We start from the raw sequence: 20339 nt of genomic DNA, 5'->3' as shown, positions 1-20339 counted from the left end.
CAGCGGAAGTTCGGACGGTCGTCGGAGGTTCTGCGAGAACAGATCCGAGAAGTCCAGAAGCTTGCTAAGTGAAGCTCGTCGGAACTCGCCAAGTGGATCGTCGCAAAGTCCAGGAGTTTGTCGGAAGCCCGCAGAAGAATCACCGAGGGTACATCGGTTGATCGACGGAAGTTCGCCGGAAACTCGCTGGAAGAAGCGATTGACGCATCGGAGCAAAGCTGCAGAAATTGTCTTAGATTTAATCGTAGTTAGCACGTTGATTAAGTTGGAAAATGGGAGGTGATCCCATTAGCTTAATCTTGGGGCAATTGGGCCCCTGAAAAGAATGAAATTGGGGCCGAATGGAGCTAACCATTCGGACCCTGAGGTGCAACCGCCTAGCCCAAGAGGTGGCACCACCTGGGCTAAGCCTCCCAGCGAGACTGGGCGATGCAACCTCCCCAGCCAGGAGGTGGCACCGCCTAAGCTCAGTCTTCGAGCAAGACTGGGCGGTGCAACCTCCCTGACAGAGAGGTGGCACCGCCTGAGCTCAGTCTTCGAGCAAGAGGTGCAACCTCTCCAGTCAAGAGGTGCAACCGCCTGATCCCGAAATTCCGGGATTTGATCGTTTTGAGCTCCAAATTTGAATTGGGTTGGGGCCTATAAATACCCCACCCATTCAGCACTGAAGAGACATAGATCCACACCGAATTCTTGATCTTTTCAATGATTCTAAGAGCTCAAATTTGTGTAAAGTCCAAAAGTTCTCCTCTTTTCTGTTCTTCAAGTCTTGAGTTATAAAGAGAGGAGAGAAAGGATCTATAAGGGTTGTCTCCTGAGCCCGTCAAAAGGAGAGAAATTGTAAAAGGGCAGTTGGCCTTCGCCCATTGAAGGAAGGCACCTAGTTGACGTCGGTAACCTCGCCGGTGGAGGAAGCCAAAAGTGGAGTAGGTCAAGACTGACCGAACCACTCTAAATCTCTGGTTTGCATTTATTTTGAGCACTTTATCATTACTGCAAACCTCCTACATAGCTACTACTCTCTGCGCTTTTACGAACAAGTTTCTAAGCTCGAATCTTTCCGAATCTGGATTCAGACGTCAATACGTGTTTTCATACGATCCTTACTTTGCAGCTTACATTTACGTCTTGAATCTGTTTATAACTGCGAACTGTCTTCTGCGCTTTTACGAACGAGTTTCCTCGTAGTTTACATTTACATTTTGATTCTATTTATAACTGTAAACTGTCTTCTGCAACTCTACGAACGAGTTTCAACATTTAGACGTAAAACTACATTCAGACGTAAATCGGCTTTCCTCGCACAATCATCAGATTTCAGCTTACGTTTACGTCTTAATTTCAACTGCATACTGCCTTCTACGAGTATACAAACGAGTTTCAAAGTTCAGACGTAAATCTGCGTTTAAGACGTAAATCTGCGTTTAGACGTAAATCTACGTTTAGACGTAAATCTGCGTTTAGACGTAAATCTGCGTTTAGACGTAAATCTGCTTTTTGCATATTACTTTTTGAGCTATACAATAGTAGCACATTGTCTTTATACTTCTGCTTAAACTGCGATGCAAACTGTGTTTAGACGCAAACTGCACTTAGACGCAATCTTCGCTTAGACGCAAACTGCGCATAGACACAATCTGCGCTTAGACGCAAACTGTGCTTAGACGCAAACTGCGCATAGACGCAATCTGCGCTTAGACGCAAACTGCATTTAGACGCAATCTGCATTTAGATGCAAACTGCGTTTAGACGCTAACTGTGTTTAAACGTAAACTGCACTTAATAATAAGTAAACTAGGATCGGCTTTTGCATAGTGTTTATCGAACGAACGTAGCTTTCATTTTTAATCGCTGAAAGATTTCCGCTGCACTAAGTCACCCCCCCTCTTAGTGCTCTCGATCCTAACAATTAGTATCAGAGCGGGGTATTTCTCATTTCGGATTTACACCCGAGAGAAATGGCTCTTCAAGAGGGCTTTTCGGTCTTTCGTCCACCGTTCTTTAACGGATTGGACTACACTTATTGGAAAACTCGAATGAGAGTTTTCTTGATTTCACTAAATCTGGATTTATGGAATATCGTTGAAAACAGTTTTCAACTTCCCTCTAAACCGATGAACGAATGGTCGGATTTAGAGAAGAAATATTTTTCTTTAAACGCAAAGGCTATGAATGCCTTATTTTGCGCTTTGGACAAAAATGAGTTCAATCGGGTTTCTTTGTGCGAAACGGCTTTCGATATTTGGCGCACTCTTGAAATCACGCACGAGGGAACTAGTAGAGTCAAAGACTCGAAAGTTAATATTTTACTGAATGATTTCGAGCTTTTTCATATGAAACCAAGCGAAACCGTTGTTGACATGTACACCCGTTTTACGGATGTCGTCAATGGTTTAAAATCACTTGGTAAAAGCTTTTCGAATTTTGAACTCATTAACAAAGTTTTGCGCTCACTTTCTAAAACTTGGGATTCAAAAGTAACTGCTATTCAAGAATCTAAAAATCTAAACAACTTACCACTTGAAGAACTAATTGGTTCATTGATGACATATGAAATGGTGTACAATGCACATGATGAACATGTTGAACACAATCACCTTCCAAAGAACAGGAAGGATTTTGAACTCTGGACAAATGAATGCCACTTGAGCGATGACTCAAGTGATGAGGACAATGATGAACAAACCAACCTTCCAAAGAACAGGAAGGATTTGCGACATAGAACATTTGAAGACCACTCGAGCGTAAGCTCAAGTGATGGTGAACTTAAACTACAAATGAAACGAAAATTAAAAAGCAAAAAGAATGGAACTACTTGCTTTAAACGCAAGAAGAAGAATAAAAATTGGGATGAATCGAGCTCCTCTGAAGACGAGAAAGTCAACAAAAGCGAGGCGGCAAACTACGCCTTACCAGCCTACGACATTGAGGTAATTAAAATGCCTTTGGTTTATTTTAAAATTACTTGATGCTTTCATGATATATTTTCTTTTTTAGTTTAGAATTAATTTTCTTGAAAATTACATGTTTAAAAATAAAAAAAAATTATGATCATGCTGATAATTTCGAAAATGATAATATTGCATGATAAACAAACAAAAAGATTTTGATCATGGTTAAGAAGTAATAATGTGTATCATGTTTGATTAACATTGTTGAATGAAATCACGTTTGATTTAAAGTAATGCATAAAGATGTAATATTAAATGGTTATTAACAACTTTATGCATGAGACTTTAAGTTATCCATGATCATGAGCTTGTTTGATCTTCTTGATTTAATTTCAAGATCTATAACAAAAATCATGTCTGAATATATGAAAGTGTTAATTTCATTTTCGGATTCACTTAACAATTGGTATCCTAACAATCGGATTTTCTCATACACTTATGAAAAATATTTTTCTAAAATGAATTTGATGAAATGATTCCTGCTTATAAATTCCATCTTGAAATATGAATGATAGTGTTTTTGCTTGCAAAGATTTGTTTCACATTCATATCTCCTATGATTCATGTGTAGAAAAAGAATTTATAAATCATAATACAATGAGATTTCTTATGCAAAAATAAAGTGCTTTTGTGATTCTTTGCTAAAGAGAATAATCATAATCATGATCTTGATAATTATAACACGAAGCTCTTTATAAATCAAGATCGTTCATTATGCTCCCTACATTTATCAAAAAGGAGTTCTTCAAATGAAATGCAATTCAATGAAGTGTCATATTGATATCTTGAAACTTAGAATATTTTAAAATGTGATCTTGATAAGAATGTTTCAAGCTTCTTTTTGTACTATATCTTTTCGAATGAATCATGAGCCTTGATATCATATATTTCATAATACAAGATTTCTTTGCCTTATGTCTTGAACTTTCATGCTTATCTTAATTTGGCATATAAAGACTAAGGCATGCTTAGATGAAAAAGAATCTCTTAAAAAAAATGTTTTTCCCATCTGATCGAGATTAATGATTTCATGATATTTTGTGAATCTCGAAATTAATTTTAATGACTTGATTATGAATTTCAAGTTAATGATTTGATTTGAATAAGTTTTATCTAAATCATAATCTTGATCTTGCAAAATTGAAGTCACAAATAATATCTTGTGGTATTCATGAATTGATACTCACAATATGAAAGCATTGATATTCATGACTTGAATTAGATTGAAACATTGTATGCTTAAATTAATCATTCTCCTATGTTTCAAAAATTCCTTAAAATGCATTATGTGATGATTGAAAACTAACTTGCTTTACGATGAATCACAAATCATGACTTGATCTATGATGTAAATGCCTTGAAATGATTGAAATATTTAACACTTTTATGCTCTTCCCCCTACTTTCTTCTTGTTTTCAATGATAAAATAGGGAGAAGTTTTGATCATGCATGGTAGGATATAATTTGACAAAATTGATACCATCATGATATGAAACATTTATGATGTGCAATTATGCATGCAATACTTGTGCTTTCTAATTATGATGTGATGTATTGCATATGATGTAAATCATGATGCTATGAGTGCCAAGTTACACATTTTGAGAAGAAATTGTTATATTGAAACATTAATGTAATTATGAATGGTGATATGATATCATGCATGTAATACTTCAACTTATGATAATGATGCATGCAATGATAAAATATTCATGATGAAAAATTGTCTTGACATTCATAACTTGATTATTCATCCTTTGTCATGATTTTGAAATCGTTGTAAAAGGAAAAAAGAACTACAAAACTGTATTCTCTCTTTCTTTTTTACAATGACAAAGGGGGAGATAGCTAGCTTGTACAAGTCAAGAAGATGCAAAAACTTGATTGCTAGCTTGCCTATCTTAAGTAGCAAAGATTGCTAACTTGCTTATTTCAAGAAGAAAAATTGTCTTCTTGAACATCACTATCTTGAATATCTCAAGAAGCAAAACTTGCAATTTGCACATTGCAATAGGAAGCAAGAATCATGAGCTTACACAAGAAAGCTATCTTGCATTTGCTTTCAAAATTTTTGCTAGCTTATATATTGTGAAACTTGTATATCGTAAAAACTGCTAGCTTGTTGGTCTAAAGAGAGCAAAATTTTCAAGAAGCAATAGTTGCCTTCTTGAACATCTCTAATTTGCTAGCTTGCATGATGTAGAACTTGCTATCTTGAACATTACCAAAAGTGCTATCTTATATGCTATAAAACTTGCATATCTAAAATTTGATAGCATCAATGTTCTAAGCATGATGTAACACTTGCTAAATCTTCTAGCTCCAAGATTGCATGATGATAATGTTAGGATCGAGAGCACTAAGAGGGGGGGGGGTGAATTAGTGCAGCGGAAATCTTACCGCAATTTAAAACCGAAAGGTGCGTTCGTTCGATAAAATCTATTATGATGCAAAAGCCGATTCACAATTTGTATTTAATCGCAGTTTCCGACTAAGCGCAGATTGCGTCCAAGTTCAGTTTACGTCTAAACTCAGTTTTACGTCTAAACGCAATTTTACGTCTAAACGCAGTTTTACGTCTAAACACAATTTTGCGTCTGAAAGTAGTTTTACGTCTAAACTCAGTTTTACATCTAAACGCAGTTTTACGTCTAAACGTAGTTTTACGTCTGAACGCAGTTTTGCGTCTGAACGCAGTTTTATGTCTAAACGCAGTTTTACGTCTGAACGCTGTTTTACGTCTAAACGCAGTTTTGCGTCTAAACGCAGTTTTACGTCTAAACGCAGTTTTACGTCTAAACGCAGTTTTGCGTCTAAACGCAGTTTTGCGTCTAAACGTAGATACTGAACTTTGAAAAGCGTTTTATGAATGCGCAGAAAGCAGTTTGCAGTTATAAATGGAATCAATACGTAAACGTAAACTGCAATGTAAAGATCGTACGAAAACACCGATTTACGTCTTAATGCATATTCGAAAATATCTGAACTTAGAGAATCGTTCGTAAAAGCGTAGAGGGCAGTAGCTATGTAGGAGGTTTGCAGTAATGGTAAAGTGCTCAAAATAAACGCAAACCAGAGATTTAGAGTGGTTCGGTCAGCCTTGACCTACTCCACTTTTGGCTTCCTCCACTGATGAGGTTGCCGACGTCAACTAGAGGCCTTCCTTCAATAGGCGAAGGCCAACTGCCCTTTTACAGTTTCTCCCCTTTTGACAGGCTCAGGAGACAACCTTTACAGATCCTTTCTCTTCTCTCTTTACAACTCAAGACTTTGAAGAACAGAAAGAGGAGAACTTTTACACAATTTTGAGCTCTTAGAATCACAGAAAAGATCAGGAATTCGGAGTGGATCTGTACCATTTCTGTGCTGAACAGGTGGGGTATTTATAGGCCCCAACCCAGTTCAAATTTGGAGCTCAAAACGATCAAATCCCGGAATTCCGGGATTAGGCGGTTGCACCTCTTGACTGGAGAGGTTGCACCGCCTGGCAGAGCTCGAAGACTGAGCTCAAGCGGATGCACCTCTCTGTTAGGGGTGGTTGCACCTTTCTGCCAGAGCTCAAAGACCAAGCTCAAGCGGTGCATCTCCTGACCAGAGTGGTTGCACCTCTCTGCCAGAGGTGGTTGCACGTTTCTGCCAGAGGTGGTTGCACCTCTCTGCCAGAGCTCGAAGACCGAGCTCAGGCGGTGCATCTCCTGTCCAGAGAGGTTGCTCCTCTCTGCCAGAGCTCGAAGACCGAGCTCGGTGGTTGCACCTCTTGGCAGAGCTCGAAACTTGAGCTCTAGCGGTGCTACCTCTTGACAGAGGAGGTTGCACCGCCCAGTCTCGCTTGGAGACTGAGCCCTGGGTGGTTGCACCACCCAGTCTCGCTGGGAGACATATCCTGGGCGGTTGCACCGCTTGGTTGGGGCGGTTGCACCGCCCACAGCACCTTCGGTCCGAATGGGTTGAACCATTCGACCCAATTTGTGTTCTTCAGGGGCCCAATTGCCCCAGGATTAAGCTAATGGGATCACCTCCCATTCCTAACTTAATCAACGTGCTATCTACGATTAAATCTAAGACAATTTCTGCAGCTTTGCTTCGGTACGTCAATCGCTTCTTCCGGCGAGTTTCCGGCGAACTTCCGTCGATCATCCGATGAACCCTCGGTGATGCTTCTGCGGACTTCCGGCAAACTCCTGGATTTTGCGATGATTCACTTGGCAAGTTCCGACGAGCTTCGCTTGGCAAGCTTCCGGACTTCTCGGATCTGTTCTTGCAGAACCTCCGACGACCGTCCGAACTTCCGTCGAACTCTCGAACTCCCAACGTGATCATGATCTTGACTCCGGCGCAACTCCTGCTGCTTGTCTAACTTTCATCGTAGTTAATCCTGCACACCAAAACAAAACTTCGATCGAGACAATTAATCCTAAGCAATTAACCAAGTTGTCCGACATGTCATTGGTCCCTCGACGCTTCGTCCGATTCTTCGGCGCATCGTCCTCTTCTGCAGCCTATTGCCCAATCGGTCAGTTGACTCCACAACTCTGATATCCTTGGCACAATACCTGCTCTTCTTGGCCCGATGCTCGAGTCCACGGCCCGAAGCCTTCTGTCGATACGTCGACCGATCCACCGGCCCGACGTCCAATCTTCTGACATGTTCCTTCGGCACAACATGATTTTCCTGCTTTAATTGTCTCATCCTGATCGAATCATCCTGCGTCACTCAAAACGCAGATTAAATCATAAACATATATCAAGTAGTTTCATCATCAAAATACGAGATTCAACAATCTCTCCCTTTTTGATGATGACAACCACTTGATGACGGAGTTAAACTTAACTCCCAGAGTTTAAATAAACTCCCCCTATCAATATGCCATATTGATAGAACCTTGAATTCAAACTGAATTCAAGTCATTGCAATATTCATCATGAATACTTGCAACATGTCAACATGAACATATGCATAAACTTATGCATCACATGTCATGTCATCAACATACTTCTCCCCCTTTGTCATCAACAAAAAGGAGAAGTATCACAATCAATCGTTTGTGAGTGATATTGGTTCAACTCATTGCATGAAAATCATAATATCAAGTTTTATCATCATGCAATCTTGTAGCTAGAAGATTTAGCAAGTGTTACATCATGCTTAGAACATTCATGCTATCAAGTTTTAGATATGCAAGTTTTATAGCATATAAGATAGTACTTTTGGTAATGTTCAAGATAGCAAGTTCTACATCATGCAAGCTAGCAAATTAGAGATGTTCAAGAAGGCAACTCTTGCTTCTTGAAAATTTTGCTCACTTTGCTAGATGCGCAAGTTAGCATTTTTGCCTCTTGAGATAGGCAAGATAGCACATTTGCTTCTTTTGAGATAGCAACTTTTTGCTTCTCTTTAGACCAACAAGCTAGCAATTTTTACGATATACAAGTTTCACAATATATAAGCTAGCAAAAATTTCAAAAGCAAATGCAAGATAGCTTTCTTGTGTAAGCTCATGATTCTTGCTTCCTATTGCAATGTGCAATAGTGATGTTCAAAATGCAAGTTTTGCTTCTTGAGATATTCAAGATAGTGATGTTCAAGAAGACAATTTTTCTTCTTGAAATAAGCAAGTTAGCAATCTTTGCTACTTAAAATAGGCAAGCTAGCAATCAAGTTTTTGCATCTTCTTGACTTGTACAAGCTAGCTATCTCCCCCTTTGTCATTGTAAAAAAGAAAGAGAGAATACAGTTTTGTAGTTCTCTTTTCCTTTTACAACGATTTCAAAATCATGACAAATGATGAATAATCAAGTTATGAATGTCAAGACAATTTTTCATCATGAATATTTTATCATTGCATGCATCATTATAATAAGTTGAAGTATTACATGCATGATATCATATCACCATTCATAATTACATTAATGTTTCATATCATGATGGTATCAATTTTATCAAATTATATCCTACCATGCATGATCAAAACTTCTCCCCATTTTATCATTGAAAACAAGAAGAAAGTAGGGGGAAGAGCATAAAAGTGTTAAATATTTCAATCATTTCAAGGCATTTACATCATAGATCAAGTCATGATTCGTGATTCATCATAAAGCAAGTTAGTTTTCAATCATCACATAAGGCTTTTAAGGAATTTTTGAAACATAGGAGTATGATTAATTTAAGCATACAATGTTTCCATCCATGAATACCACAAGATATTATTTGTGACTTCAATTTTGCAAAATCAAGATTATGATTTAGATAAAACTTATTCAAATCAAATCATTAACTTGAAATTCATAGTCAAGTCATTAAAATTAATTTCGAGATTCACAAAATATCATGAAATCATTAATCTCGATCAAATGAGAAAAGCTTTTTTTTTTTTTTTTTTTTTTTAAGATATTCTTTTTCATCTAAGCATGCCTTAGTCTTTATATGCCAAATTAAGATAAGCACGAGGCAAAGAAATCTTGTATTATGAGATATATGATATCAAGGCTCATGAATCATTTGAAAAGATATAGGAAAAAGAGCAACTTGAAACATTCTTATCAAAGATCACATTTTAAAATATTCCAAGTTTCAAGATATCAATATGACACTTCATTGAATTGCATTTCATTTGAAGAAACCCTTTTTGATAAATGTAGGGAGCATAATGAACGATCTTGATTTATAAAGAGCTTCATGTTATAATTATCAAGATCATGATTATGATTATTCTCTTTAGCAAAGAATCACAAAAGCACTTTATTTTTGCATAAGAAATCTCATTGTATTATGATTTATAAATTCTTTTTCTACACATGAATCATAGGAGATATGAATGTGAAACAAATCTTTGCAAGCAAAAACACTATCATTCATATTTCAAGATGGAATTTATACGCAGGAATCATTTCATCAAATCCATTTTAGAAAAATATTTTTCATAAGTGTATGAGAAAATCTGATTGTTAGGATACCAATTGTTAAGTGAATCCGAAGATGAAATTAACACTTTCATATATTAAGACATGATTTTTGCTATAGATCTTGAAATTAAATCAAGAAGATCAAACAAGCTCATGATCATGGATAACTTAAAATCTCATGCATAAAATTGTTAATAACCATTTAATATTACATCTTTATGCATTACTTTAAATCAAACGTGATTTCATTCAACAATGTTAATCAAACATGATACACATTATTACTTCTTAACCATGATCAAAATCATTTTATTTGTTTATCATGCAATATTATCATTTTCGAAATTATCAGCATGATCATAATTTTTTGTATTTTTATTTTTAAACATGTAATTTTCAAGAAAATTAATTCTAAAAGAAAATATATCATGAAAGCATCAAGTAATTTTAAAATAAACCAAAGGCATTTTAATTACCTCAATGTCGTAGTCTAGTAAGGCGTAGTTTGCCGCCTCGCTTTTGTTGACTTTCTCGTCCTCAGAGGAGCTCGATTCATCCCAATTTTTGTTCTTTTTCTTGCGTTTAAAGTAAGTAGTTCCATTCTTTTTGCTTTTTAATTTTCGTTTCATTTGTAGTTTAAGTTCACCATCACTTGAGCTTACGGTCGAGTGGTCTTCAAATGTTCTATGTCCCAAATCCTTCCTATTCTTTGGAAGGTTGGTTTGTTCATCATTGTCCTCATCACTTGAGTCATCGCTCAAGTGGCATTCATTTGTCCAAAGTTCCAAATCCTTCCTGTTCTTTGGAAGATGATTGTGTTCAACATGTTCATCATGTGCATTGTGCACCATTTCATATGTCATCAATGAACCAATTAGTTCTTCAAGTGGTAAGTTGTTTAGATTTTTAGCTTCTTGTATTGCAGTTGCTTTTGAATCCCATTTTTTAGAAAGAGAACGCAAAATCTTGTTTACGAGTTCAAAATCCGAAAAACATTTTCCAAGAGCTCTTAAACTATTGACGACATCCGTGAAACGGGTGTACATGTCGCCTATAGTCTCGCTTGGTTGCATTTGAAAAAACTCAAAATCATGCAATAAAAAGTGAACTTTCGAGTTTTTGACTCTACTAGTTCCCTCGTGTGTGATTTTAAGAATTCGCCAAATGTCAAAAGCCGTTTCACACGTAGAAATCCGATTGAACTCATTTTTGTCCAATGCGCAAAATAAGGCATTCATAGCCTTTGCGTTTAAAGAAAAATTCTTCTCCTCCAAATCCGACCATTCGTTCATCAGTTTGGAGGGAAGTTAAAAACCGTTTTCAATGATACTCAATAAGTCTAAATTCGTAGAAATCAAGAAAACTCTCATTCGAGTTTTCCAATAAGTGTAGTCCAATCCATTAAACAACGGTGGATGAAAGACCGAAAAGACCTCTTGAATAGCCATTTCTCTCAGGTGTAAATCCGAAATGAGAAATACCCCGCTCTGATACCAATTGTTAGGATCGAGAGCACTAAGAGGGGGGGGGGGTGAATTAGTGCAGCGGAAATCTTACAGCAATTTAAAACCGAAAGGTGCGTTCGTTCGATAAAATCTATTATGATGCAAAAGCCGATTCACAGTTTGTATTTAATCGCAGTTTGCGACTAAGCGCAGATTGCGTCCAAGTTCAGTTTACGTCTAAACTCAGTTTTACGTCTAAACGTAGTTTTACGTCTAAACGCAGTTTTACGTCTAAAAACAATTTTGCGTCTGAACGTAGTTTTACGTCTAAACTCAGTTTTACGTCTAAACGCAGTTTTACGTCTAAACGTAGTTTTACGTCTGAACGCAGTTTTGCGTCTGAACGCAGTTTTGCGTCTAAACGTAGTTTTACGTCTGAACGCAGTTTTACGTCTAAACACAGTTTTGCGTCTGAACGCAGTTTTACATCTAAACGCAGTTTTACGTCTAAACGTAGTTTTATGTCTAAACGCAATTTTGCGTCTAAACGTAGTTTTACGTCTAAACGTAGATACTAAACTTTGAAAAGCGTTTTATGAATGCGCAGAAAGAAGTTTGCAGTTATAAATGGAATCAATACGTTAACGTAAACTGCAATGCAAAGATCGTACGAAAACACCGATTTACGTCTTAATGCAGATTCGAAAATATCTGAACTTAGAGAATCGTTCGTAAAAGCGCAAAGGGCAGTAGCTATGTAGGAGGTTTGCAGTAATGGTAAAGTGCTCAAAATAAACGCAAACCAGAGATTTAGAGTGGTTCGGTCAGCCTTGACCTACTCCACTTTTGGCTTCCTCCACTGATGAGGTTGCCGATGTCAACTAGAGGCCTTCCTTCAATAGGCGAAGGCCAACTGCCCTTTTACAGTTTCTCTCCTTTTGACAGGCTCAGGAGACAACCTATACAGATCCTTTCTCTCCTCTCTTTACAACTCAAGACTTTGAAGAACAGAAAGAGGAGAACTTTTACACAATTTTGAGCTCTTAGAATTACAGAAAAGATCAGGAATTTGGAGTGGATCTGTACCCTTTCTGTGCTGAATGGGTGGGGTATTTATAGGCCCCAACCCAGTTCAAATTTGGAGCTCAAAACGATCAAATCCCGGAATTCCAGGATCAGGCGGTTGCACCTCTTGACTGGAGAGGTTGCACCGCCTGGCAGAGCTCGAAGACTGAGCTCAGGCGGATGCACCTCTCTGTCAGGGGTGGTTGCACCTTTCTGCCAGAGCTCGAAGACCGAGCTCAAGCAGTGCATCTCCTGACCAGAGAGGTTGCACCTCTCTGCCAGAGGTGGTTGCACGTTTCTGCCAGAGGTGGTTGCACCTCTCTGCCAGAGCTCGAAGACCGAGCTCAGGCGGTGCATCTCCTGTCCAAAGAGGTTGCTCCTCTCTGCCAGAGCTCGAAGACCGAGCTCGGTGGTTGCACCTCTTATCAAAGCTCGAAACTTGAGCTCTGGCGGTGCTACCTCTTGACAAAGGAGGTTGCACTGCCCAGTCTCGCTTGGAGACTGAGCCCTGGGCGGTTGCACCTCTTGGTTGGGGCGGTTGCACCGCCCAGTCTCGCTAGGAGACATATCCTGGGCGGTTGCACCGCTTGGCTGGGGCGGTTGCACCGCCCACAGCACCTTGGGTCCGAATGGGTTGAACCATTCGACCCAATTTGAGTTCTTCAGGGGCCCAATTGCCCCAGGGTTAAGCTAATGGGATCACGTCCCATTCCTAACTTAATCAACGTGCTAACTACGATTAAATCTAAGACAATTTCTGCAGCTTTGCTTCGGTACGTCAATCGCTTCTTCCGGTGAGTTTCCGGTGAACTTCCGTTGATCATCCGATGAACCCTCGGTGATGCTTCTGCGGACTTCCGGCAAACTCCTAGATTTTGCGATGATTCACTTGGCAAGTTCCGACGAGCTTCGCTTGGCAAGCTTCCGGACTTCTCGGATCTGTTCTCGCAGAACCTCCGACGACCGTCCGAACTTCCGTCGAACTCTCGAACTCCCAACGTGATCATGATCTTGACTCCGGCGCAACTCCTGCTGCTTGTCTAACTTTCATCGTAGTTAATCCTGCACACCAAAACAAAACTTCGATCGAGACAATTAATCCTAAGCAATTAACCAAGTTGTCCGACATGTCATTGGTCCCTCGACGCTTCGTCCGATTCTTCGGCCCATCATCCTCTTCTGCAGCCTATTGCCCAATCGGTCAGTTGACTCCACAACTCCGATATACTTGGCACAATACCTGCTCTTCTTGGCCCAATGCCCGAGTCCACGGCCCGAAGCCTTCTGTCGATACGTCGACCGATCCACCGGCCCGACGTCCAATCTTCTGACATGTTCCTTCGGCACAACATGATTTTCCTACTTTAATTGTCTCATCCTGATCGAATCATCCTACGTCACTCAAAACGCAGATTAAATCATAAACATATATCAAGTAGTTTCATCATCAAAATACGAGATTCAACAGATAAAACTTGATATTATGATTTTCATGCAATGAGTTGAACCAATATCACACACAAACGATTAATTGTGATACTTCTCATTTTTGTTGATGACAAAGGGGGAGAAGTATGTTGATGATATGACATGTGATGCATAAGTTTATGCATATGTTCATGTTGACATGTTGCAAGTATTCATGATGAATATTGCAATGACTTGAATTTAGTTTGAATTCAAGGTTCTATCAATATGGCATATTTATAGGGGGAGTTTGTTTAAACTCCGGGAGTTAAGTTTAACTTCATCATCAAGTGGTTGTCATCATCAAAAAGGGGGAGATTGTTGAATCTCGTATTTTGATGATGAAACCACTTGATATATGTTTATGATTTAATATGCGTTTTGAGTGACGCAGGATGCTTCGATCAGGATGAGACAATTAAAGCAGGAAAATCATGTTGTGCCGAAGGAACATGTCAGAAGATTGGACGTCGGGCCAGTGGATCGGTCGACGTATCGATAGAAGGCTTCGGGCCGTGGAATCGGGCATTGGGCCAAGAAGAGCGGGTATTGTGCCAAGGATATCGGAGTTGCGGAGTCAACTGGCCGATTGGGCAATAGGCTGCAGTAGAGGACGATGCGCCGAAGAATCGGACGAAGCGTCGAGGGACCAATGACATGTCGGACAACTTGGTTAATTGCTTAGGATTAATTGTCTCGATTGAAGTTTTGTTTTTGTTGTGCAGGATTAACTACGATGAAAGTTAGACAAGCAGTAGGAGTAGCGCCGGAGTCAAGTTCATGATCATGTTGGGAGTTCGAGAGTTCAGCGGAAGTTCGGACGGTCGTCGGAGGTTCTGCGAGAACAGATCCGAGAAGTCCAGAAGCTTGCCAAGTGAAGCTCGTCGAAACTCGCCAAGTGGATCGTCGCAAAGTCCAGGAGTTTGCCAGAAGCCCGCAGAAGAATCACCGAGGCTACATCGGTTGATCGACGGAAGTTCGCCGGAAACTCGTCGGAAGAAGCGATTGACGCATCGGAGCAAAGCTGCAGAAATTGTCTTAGATTTAATCGTAGTTAGCACGTTGATTAAGTTGGAAAATGGGAGGTGATCCCATTAGCTTAATCTTGGGGCAATTGGGCCCCTGAAAAGAATGAAATTGGGGCCGAATGGAGCTAACCATTCGGACCTTGAGGTGCAACCGCCTAGCCCAGGAGGTGGCACCGCCTGGGCTAAGCCTCCCAGCGAGACTAGGCGGTGCAACCTCCCCAGCCAGGAGGTGGCACCGCTTGATCTCAGTCTTCGAGCAAGACTGGGCGGTGCAACCTCCCTGACAGAGAGGTGGCACCGCCTGAGCTCAGTCTTCGAGCAAGACTGGGCGGTGCAACCTCCCTGACAGAGAGGTGGCACCGCCTGAGCTCGGTCTTCGAGCTCTGCCAGGCGGTGCAACCTCTCCAGTCAAGAGGTGCAACCGCCAGATCCCGAAATTCCGGGATTTCATCGTTTTGAGATCCAAATTTGAATTGGGTTGGGGCCTATAAATACCCCACCCATTCAGCACTGAAGAGACATAGATCCACACCGAATTCTTGATCTTTTCAGTGATTCTAAGAGCTCAAATTTGTGTAAAGTCCAAAAGTTCTCCTCTTTTCTGTTCTTCAAGTCTTGAGTTGTAAAGAGAGGAGAGAAAGGATCTGTAAGGGTTGTCTCCTGAGCCCGTCAAAAGGAGAGAAACTGTAAAAGGGCAGTTGGCCTTCGCCCATTGAAGAAAGGCACCTAGTTGACATCGGTAACCTCGCCGGTGGAGGAAGCCAAAAGTGGAGTAGGTCAAGACTGACCGAACCACTCTAAATCTTTGGTTTGCATTTATTTTGAGCACTTTATCATTACTGCAAACCTCCTACATAGCTACTGCTCTCTGCGCTTTTACGAACAAGTTTCTAAGCTCTAATCTTTCCGAATCTGGATTCAGACGTCAATACGTGTTTTCGTACGATCGTTACTTTGCAGCTTACATTTACGTCTTGAATCTGTTTATAACTGCGAACTGTCTTCTGCGCTTTTACGAACGAGTTTCCTCGTAGTCTACATTTACATTTTGATTTTATTTATAACTACAAACTGTCTTCTGCAACTCTACGAACGAGTTTCAACATTTAGACGTAAAACTGCATTCAGACGTAAATCGGCTTTCCTCGCACAATCATCAGATTTCAGCTTACGTTTATGTTTTAATTTCAACTGCATACTACCTTCTGTGAGTATACAAACGAGTTTCAAAGTTCAGACGTAAATCTGCGTTTAAGTCGTAAATCTGCGTTTAGACGTAAATCTGCTTTTTGCAGATTACTTTTTGAGCTGTACAATAGCAGCACATTATCTTTATACTTCTGCTTAAACTGCGATGCAAACTGTGTTTAGACGCAAACTGCACGTAGACGCAATCTGCGCTTAGACGCAAACTGCGCATAGACGCAATCTGCGCTTAGACACAAACTGCGCATAGACGCAATCTGCATTTAGACGCAAACTGCGTTTAGACGCTAACTGTGTTTAAACGTAAACTGCACTTAATAATAAGTAAACTAGGATCGGCTTTTGCATAGTGTTTATCGAACGAACGCAGCTTTCGTTTTTAATCGCTGAAAGATTTCCGCTGCACTAATTCACCCCCCCCCGTCTTAGTGCTCTCGATCCTAACAATAAAAGGGCTAAAGTATAAATCTGAGAACTTATTCATAAGATTTGGGGATATGTTCAAAGAGAAAAAAAAATATGAGGACCTATATGTAAACCCTGAGGACCTAATCGTAAATATAATAATGCAAAAGGACTAAACTGAAAAATATACAAAATTACAAATCCCACCGCTTAAGCCTTTCTGCCTTCGTTCTGAAGGAACTAGAGAAGGCAGCTGGGTGGAAGAACAGAGGAATAGAGAAAGAAGAAGAAAAAAAAAGGGGGGGTGGGAAGAAGAAGAAGAGAAATTTGGGGTTTAGGGGGTTTTCTTTGCTCAAATCATCCCATTTAGGGTCATAATTCTCAAAGGCAAGTGTTCTGATCTTTTCTCTTGCAAGTGTTATCTTTTCTATTGCAAGTGTTCTGATCATTTCTATTACAAGTGTTCTGATCCTTCCTATTGCAAGCTTTCTAATCTTTCCTATTGCAAATGGTCCTGATCTTTCCTAACTACAATTTTATCTATACATTTGCTTTGAATATGAGGAACAATGAATTGTTCTAGCCTTGCATTTGATATATCTCTTGTTTAGACATAACGAATGGAATCTGTGAAACTTCCGAGATTCTAACCTTTTTACCTTGTTATGGTTATAAGTTTATGCACTAATGTTTGATTTGGACAAAACTTATTTGATCTGAATATAGACTCATAAATCATTCTTTTGATAGCTTATTTTTAGAATTCAGAGTAAGTTTGCCTGTCCAAATTGTTAGGATCGGAGCGGCACTAAGAGGGGGGGGGGTTGAATTATTGTAGCAGATTAAAACTCGTAAGTTTCAAAACGATTTCATAAATGCGTAGAGATTTCGATTCGATAATTAATGACTTGGTGAAAGTAGCTCGAGTAAAGTGAGAAAATAAAAATCGAAAGCTTGCTGCTATGTAAATAATGGTTTAAAAAAGGTAAACACTCACACATTTAAGGAACACAGCAATTTAAAGTGGTTCGGTCAAAATGACCTACATCTACTTGCGAAGCCTTCTTCGATGAGGCTCCCAACTTCCACTAGCAAATCACTTTGAAGGGGAAGGATAAATACCCCCCTTACAACCTTTTACAAGTGATTCACACTCTTACAAATTTTCAATGAGAAAAAAGGAGGTGAACACTCAAGCAATTGAAAACAAGACTTGCTAAAAACTTTGCTAAGGCTTGATCTCAAACTCTAACTTCTCAAAGGTTGTATTCTCTGTTGAGAATTGAGGGGTATTTATAGGCCCCAAGAGGAATCAAATTTGGGCTCCAAATTTTGAATTCTCTTGGGTTCTCGATGCTGGCGGTGCCACCGCCTGTTAGTGTCAGTGCCACCACCTATCAGTGTCTGACACTGTACTGGCGGTGCCACCACCCAGCCCGACGATGCCACCACCTGACCTCTCGGGTGCTGGATGGTGCTACCACTCAGTCCAATGGTACCACCGCATGATCCTCGTGTTCTGGGCGGTGCCACCACCCAGTCCGACAGTTCCACCGCCCGTCCTTTACCAATCATTGGTTAGGCTTTAAATCCGGCCCAAAACAAGTCATATTCGGGCCCAATTGGCCCCTAACCAAGATATAGGATTATCCCTTAATCCTAAACCTAATTACATGCAAACTATACAACTGAAAACATAGTCCTAATCAAGCTTTCAACCGGTAAACGTCAAGTCTCCTTCTAGTGAGCTTTCTGGCGATCTTCCGGCGGACTTCCGATACACCTTTAGATTTCTTTCGGCGGACTCCCAATAGGCTTCTGATCTTATGGCGAGTTCAGCAAGTAGCCTAGCCTTCTCCGTGATCTCCGCGAGCCTCCGATGATCTCTTCGGCGGACTTCCGAAAACTCCGACAAGTCCCCAATTTCTTCTCGGTTGGTTCCGGCAGCATCTCCGACGAATCTTTGGACTCTCGAACACCCATGGAACTTGACTCCGGTACTTGCGTTTTGTCTTCAAGCTATCGTAGTTAATCCTACACACTTAAAATAAAACTTCGATCGAGACAATTAATCTTAAGTAATTAATCAAGTTGTCCGGCATGTCATTGGTCCCTCGACGTTTTGTCCGATTCTTCGGCACATCATCCTCTCTTGCGGCCTATTGCCCAATCAGATAGTTGACTCCGTAACTCCAATATCCTTAGCATAATCTCCACTCTTCTTGGCCCGATGCCCGAATCCATGGCTCGAAGCCTTCTGTCGATACGTCGACCGATCCACTAACCCGACGTCCAATCTTCTAACATGTTCCTCCAACGCAACATGATTTTTCTACTTTAATTGTCTCATCCTGATTGAAGTAGGATCACTCAAAACACGGATTAAATCATTAACACATATCAAGTGGTTTCATCATCAAAATACGAGATTCAACAATCTCCCTCTTTTTTATGATGACAACCACTTGATGACGGAGTTAACCTTAACTCCTAAAGTTTAAAGAAACTCCCCCTATCAATATGCCATATTGATAGAACCTTGAATTCAAACCGAATTCAAGTCATTGCAAATATTCATCATGCAAGTTGTAAGCTTGAAAATTTAGCAAGTGTTATATCGTGCTTAGAACATTCAAGCTATCAAGTTGTAGATATGAAAGTTTTACAATATACAAGCTAGCAAATTTAAAGATGTGCAGGTTGGCATATTTGCTTTTCTTTGTGATGTGCAAGATAGCATTTCTTTGTAATGTTCAAGATAGCAAGTTCTACATCATGCTAGCTAGCAAATTAGAGATGTTCACGAACGCAACTCTTGCTTCTTGAAATATACAAGTTACAAGCTAGCAATTTTTTGCTTCCTTTGTAATGTTTGAGCTAGCAATTTTCCTTCCATTGCAGAGTGCAAGTTAGCATGCTTTGTATCTTGAGATAGGCAAGATTGCACTTTTGATATGCAAATTTATAGTATGCAAGTTATCAAGTTTTACACATAAAAAGTTAGCAAAAAGAAGTGCAAGATGGACTATTTTGCCTCTTTTCGAAATGTGTAACTTGGCACATATTACTTCTTTTGAAATTCGTAAGATAGCATTTTTGCTTCTTGTTGAAGTATGCAAGCTAGCTAGCAAGCTAGCAAAATTTGCTCCCCCTATGTCATTGTCAAATAGAAGGGAATAACAATACAATCATGTAATTCATTTCCCTTTACTATAATCTTCAAATCATGACAAGGGTAAATAACAAAGATGAAAAATGAATGTCAAAAGACATATATCATTTTTGACAAATTTCTTCTTTTATAAATAGAAAGCATGATAGGAAACAATCTTAATTCAAAGAGAAAACTTAAGTTATAAATTATCAAGATGTCAAGTAGCATATCATGGTTTACAAGAACAAGTTTCTTGTTAGTTAATAGCAAAAATAATTGTAAGAGAACAAAATCTCAATTCATACATATAAAATCTTATGATTCACATAGAAGATTCCTCTTTTATAAAACGAGAGAATCATGATGAAGAATCTTGATTTACATAAAGTTTCAAAACATAATTATCAAGATCATGAATACTAAAAGATCATGAAACATTTTGACAAATCTCCTTTTAAATAGAAAACAATCTTGATTCATTCAATAGAAAATTTAAATTATAATTATGAGAAATCAAGTTCATGATTTCAATAAAACCCATTAAATTTAAATCATTTTCATAATCCATGAGATTCATAAAAATAATACAAATGGATTCATCAAAATCAATAAGATAGAGAAAAATAATTTTCAAGAAAAATGTTCTTCTCTTTTAGTTATTTCAATTCATGTGATTTATTTCATTCAAGCATGCCCTTTTTATTTATGTCAAATA

Source organism: Musa acuminata, chromosome BXJ2-10 (genome assembly GCF_036884655.1).
Source record: "Musa acuminata AAA Group cultivar baxijiao chromosome BXJ2-10, Cavendish_Baxijiao_AAA, whole genome shotgun sequence".
Taxonomy (NCBI): Eukaryota; Viridiplantae; Streptophyta; class Magnoliopsida; order Zingiberales; family Musaceae; genus Musa; species Musa acuminata.
This window is presented reverse-complemented; position numbering follows the sequence as displayed.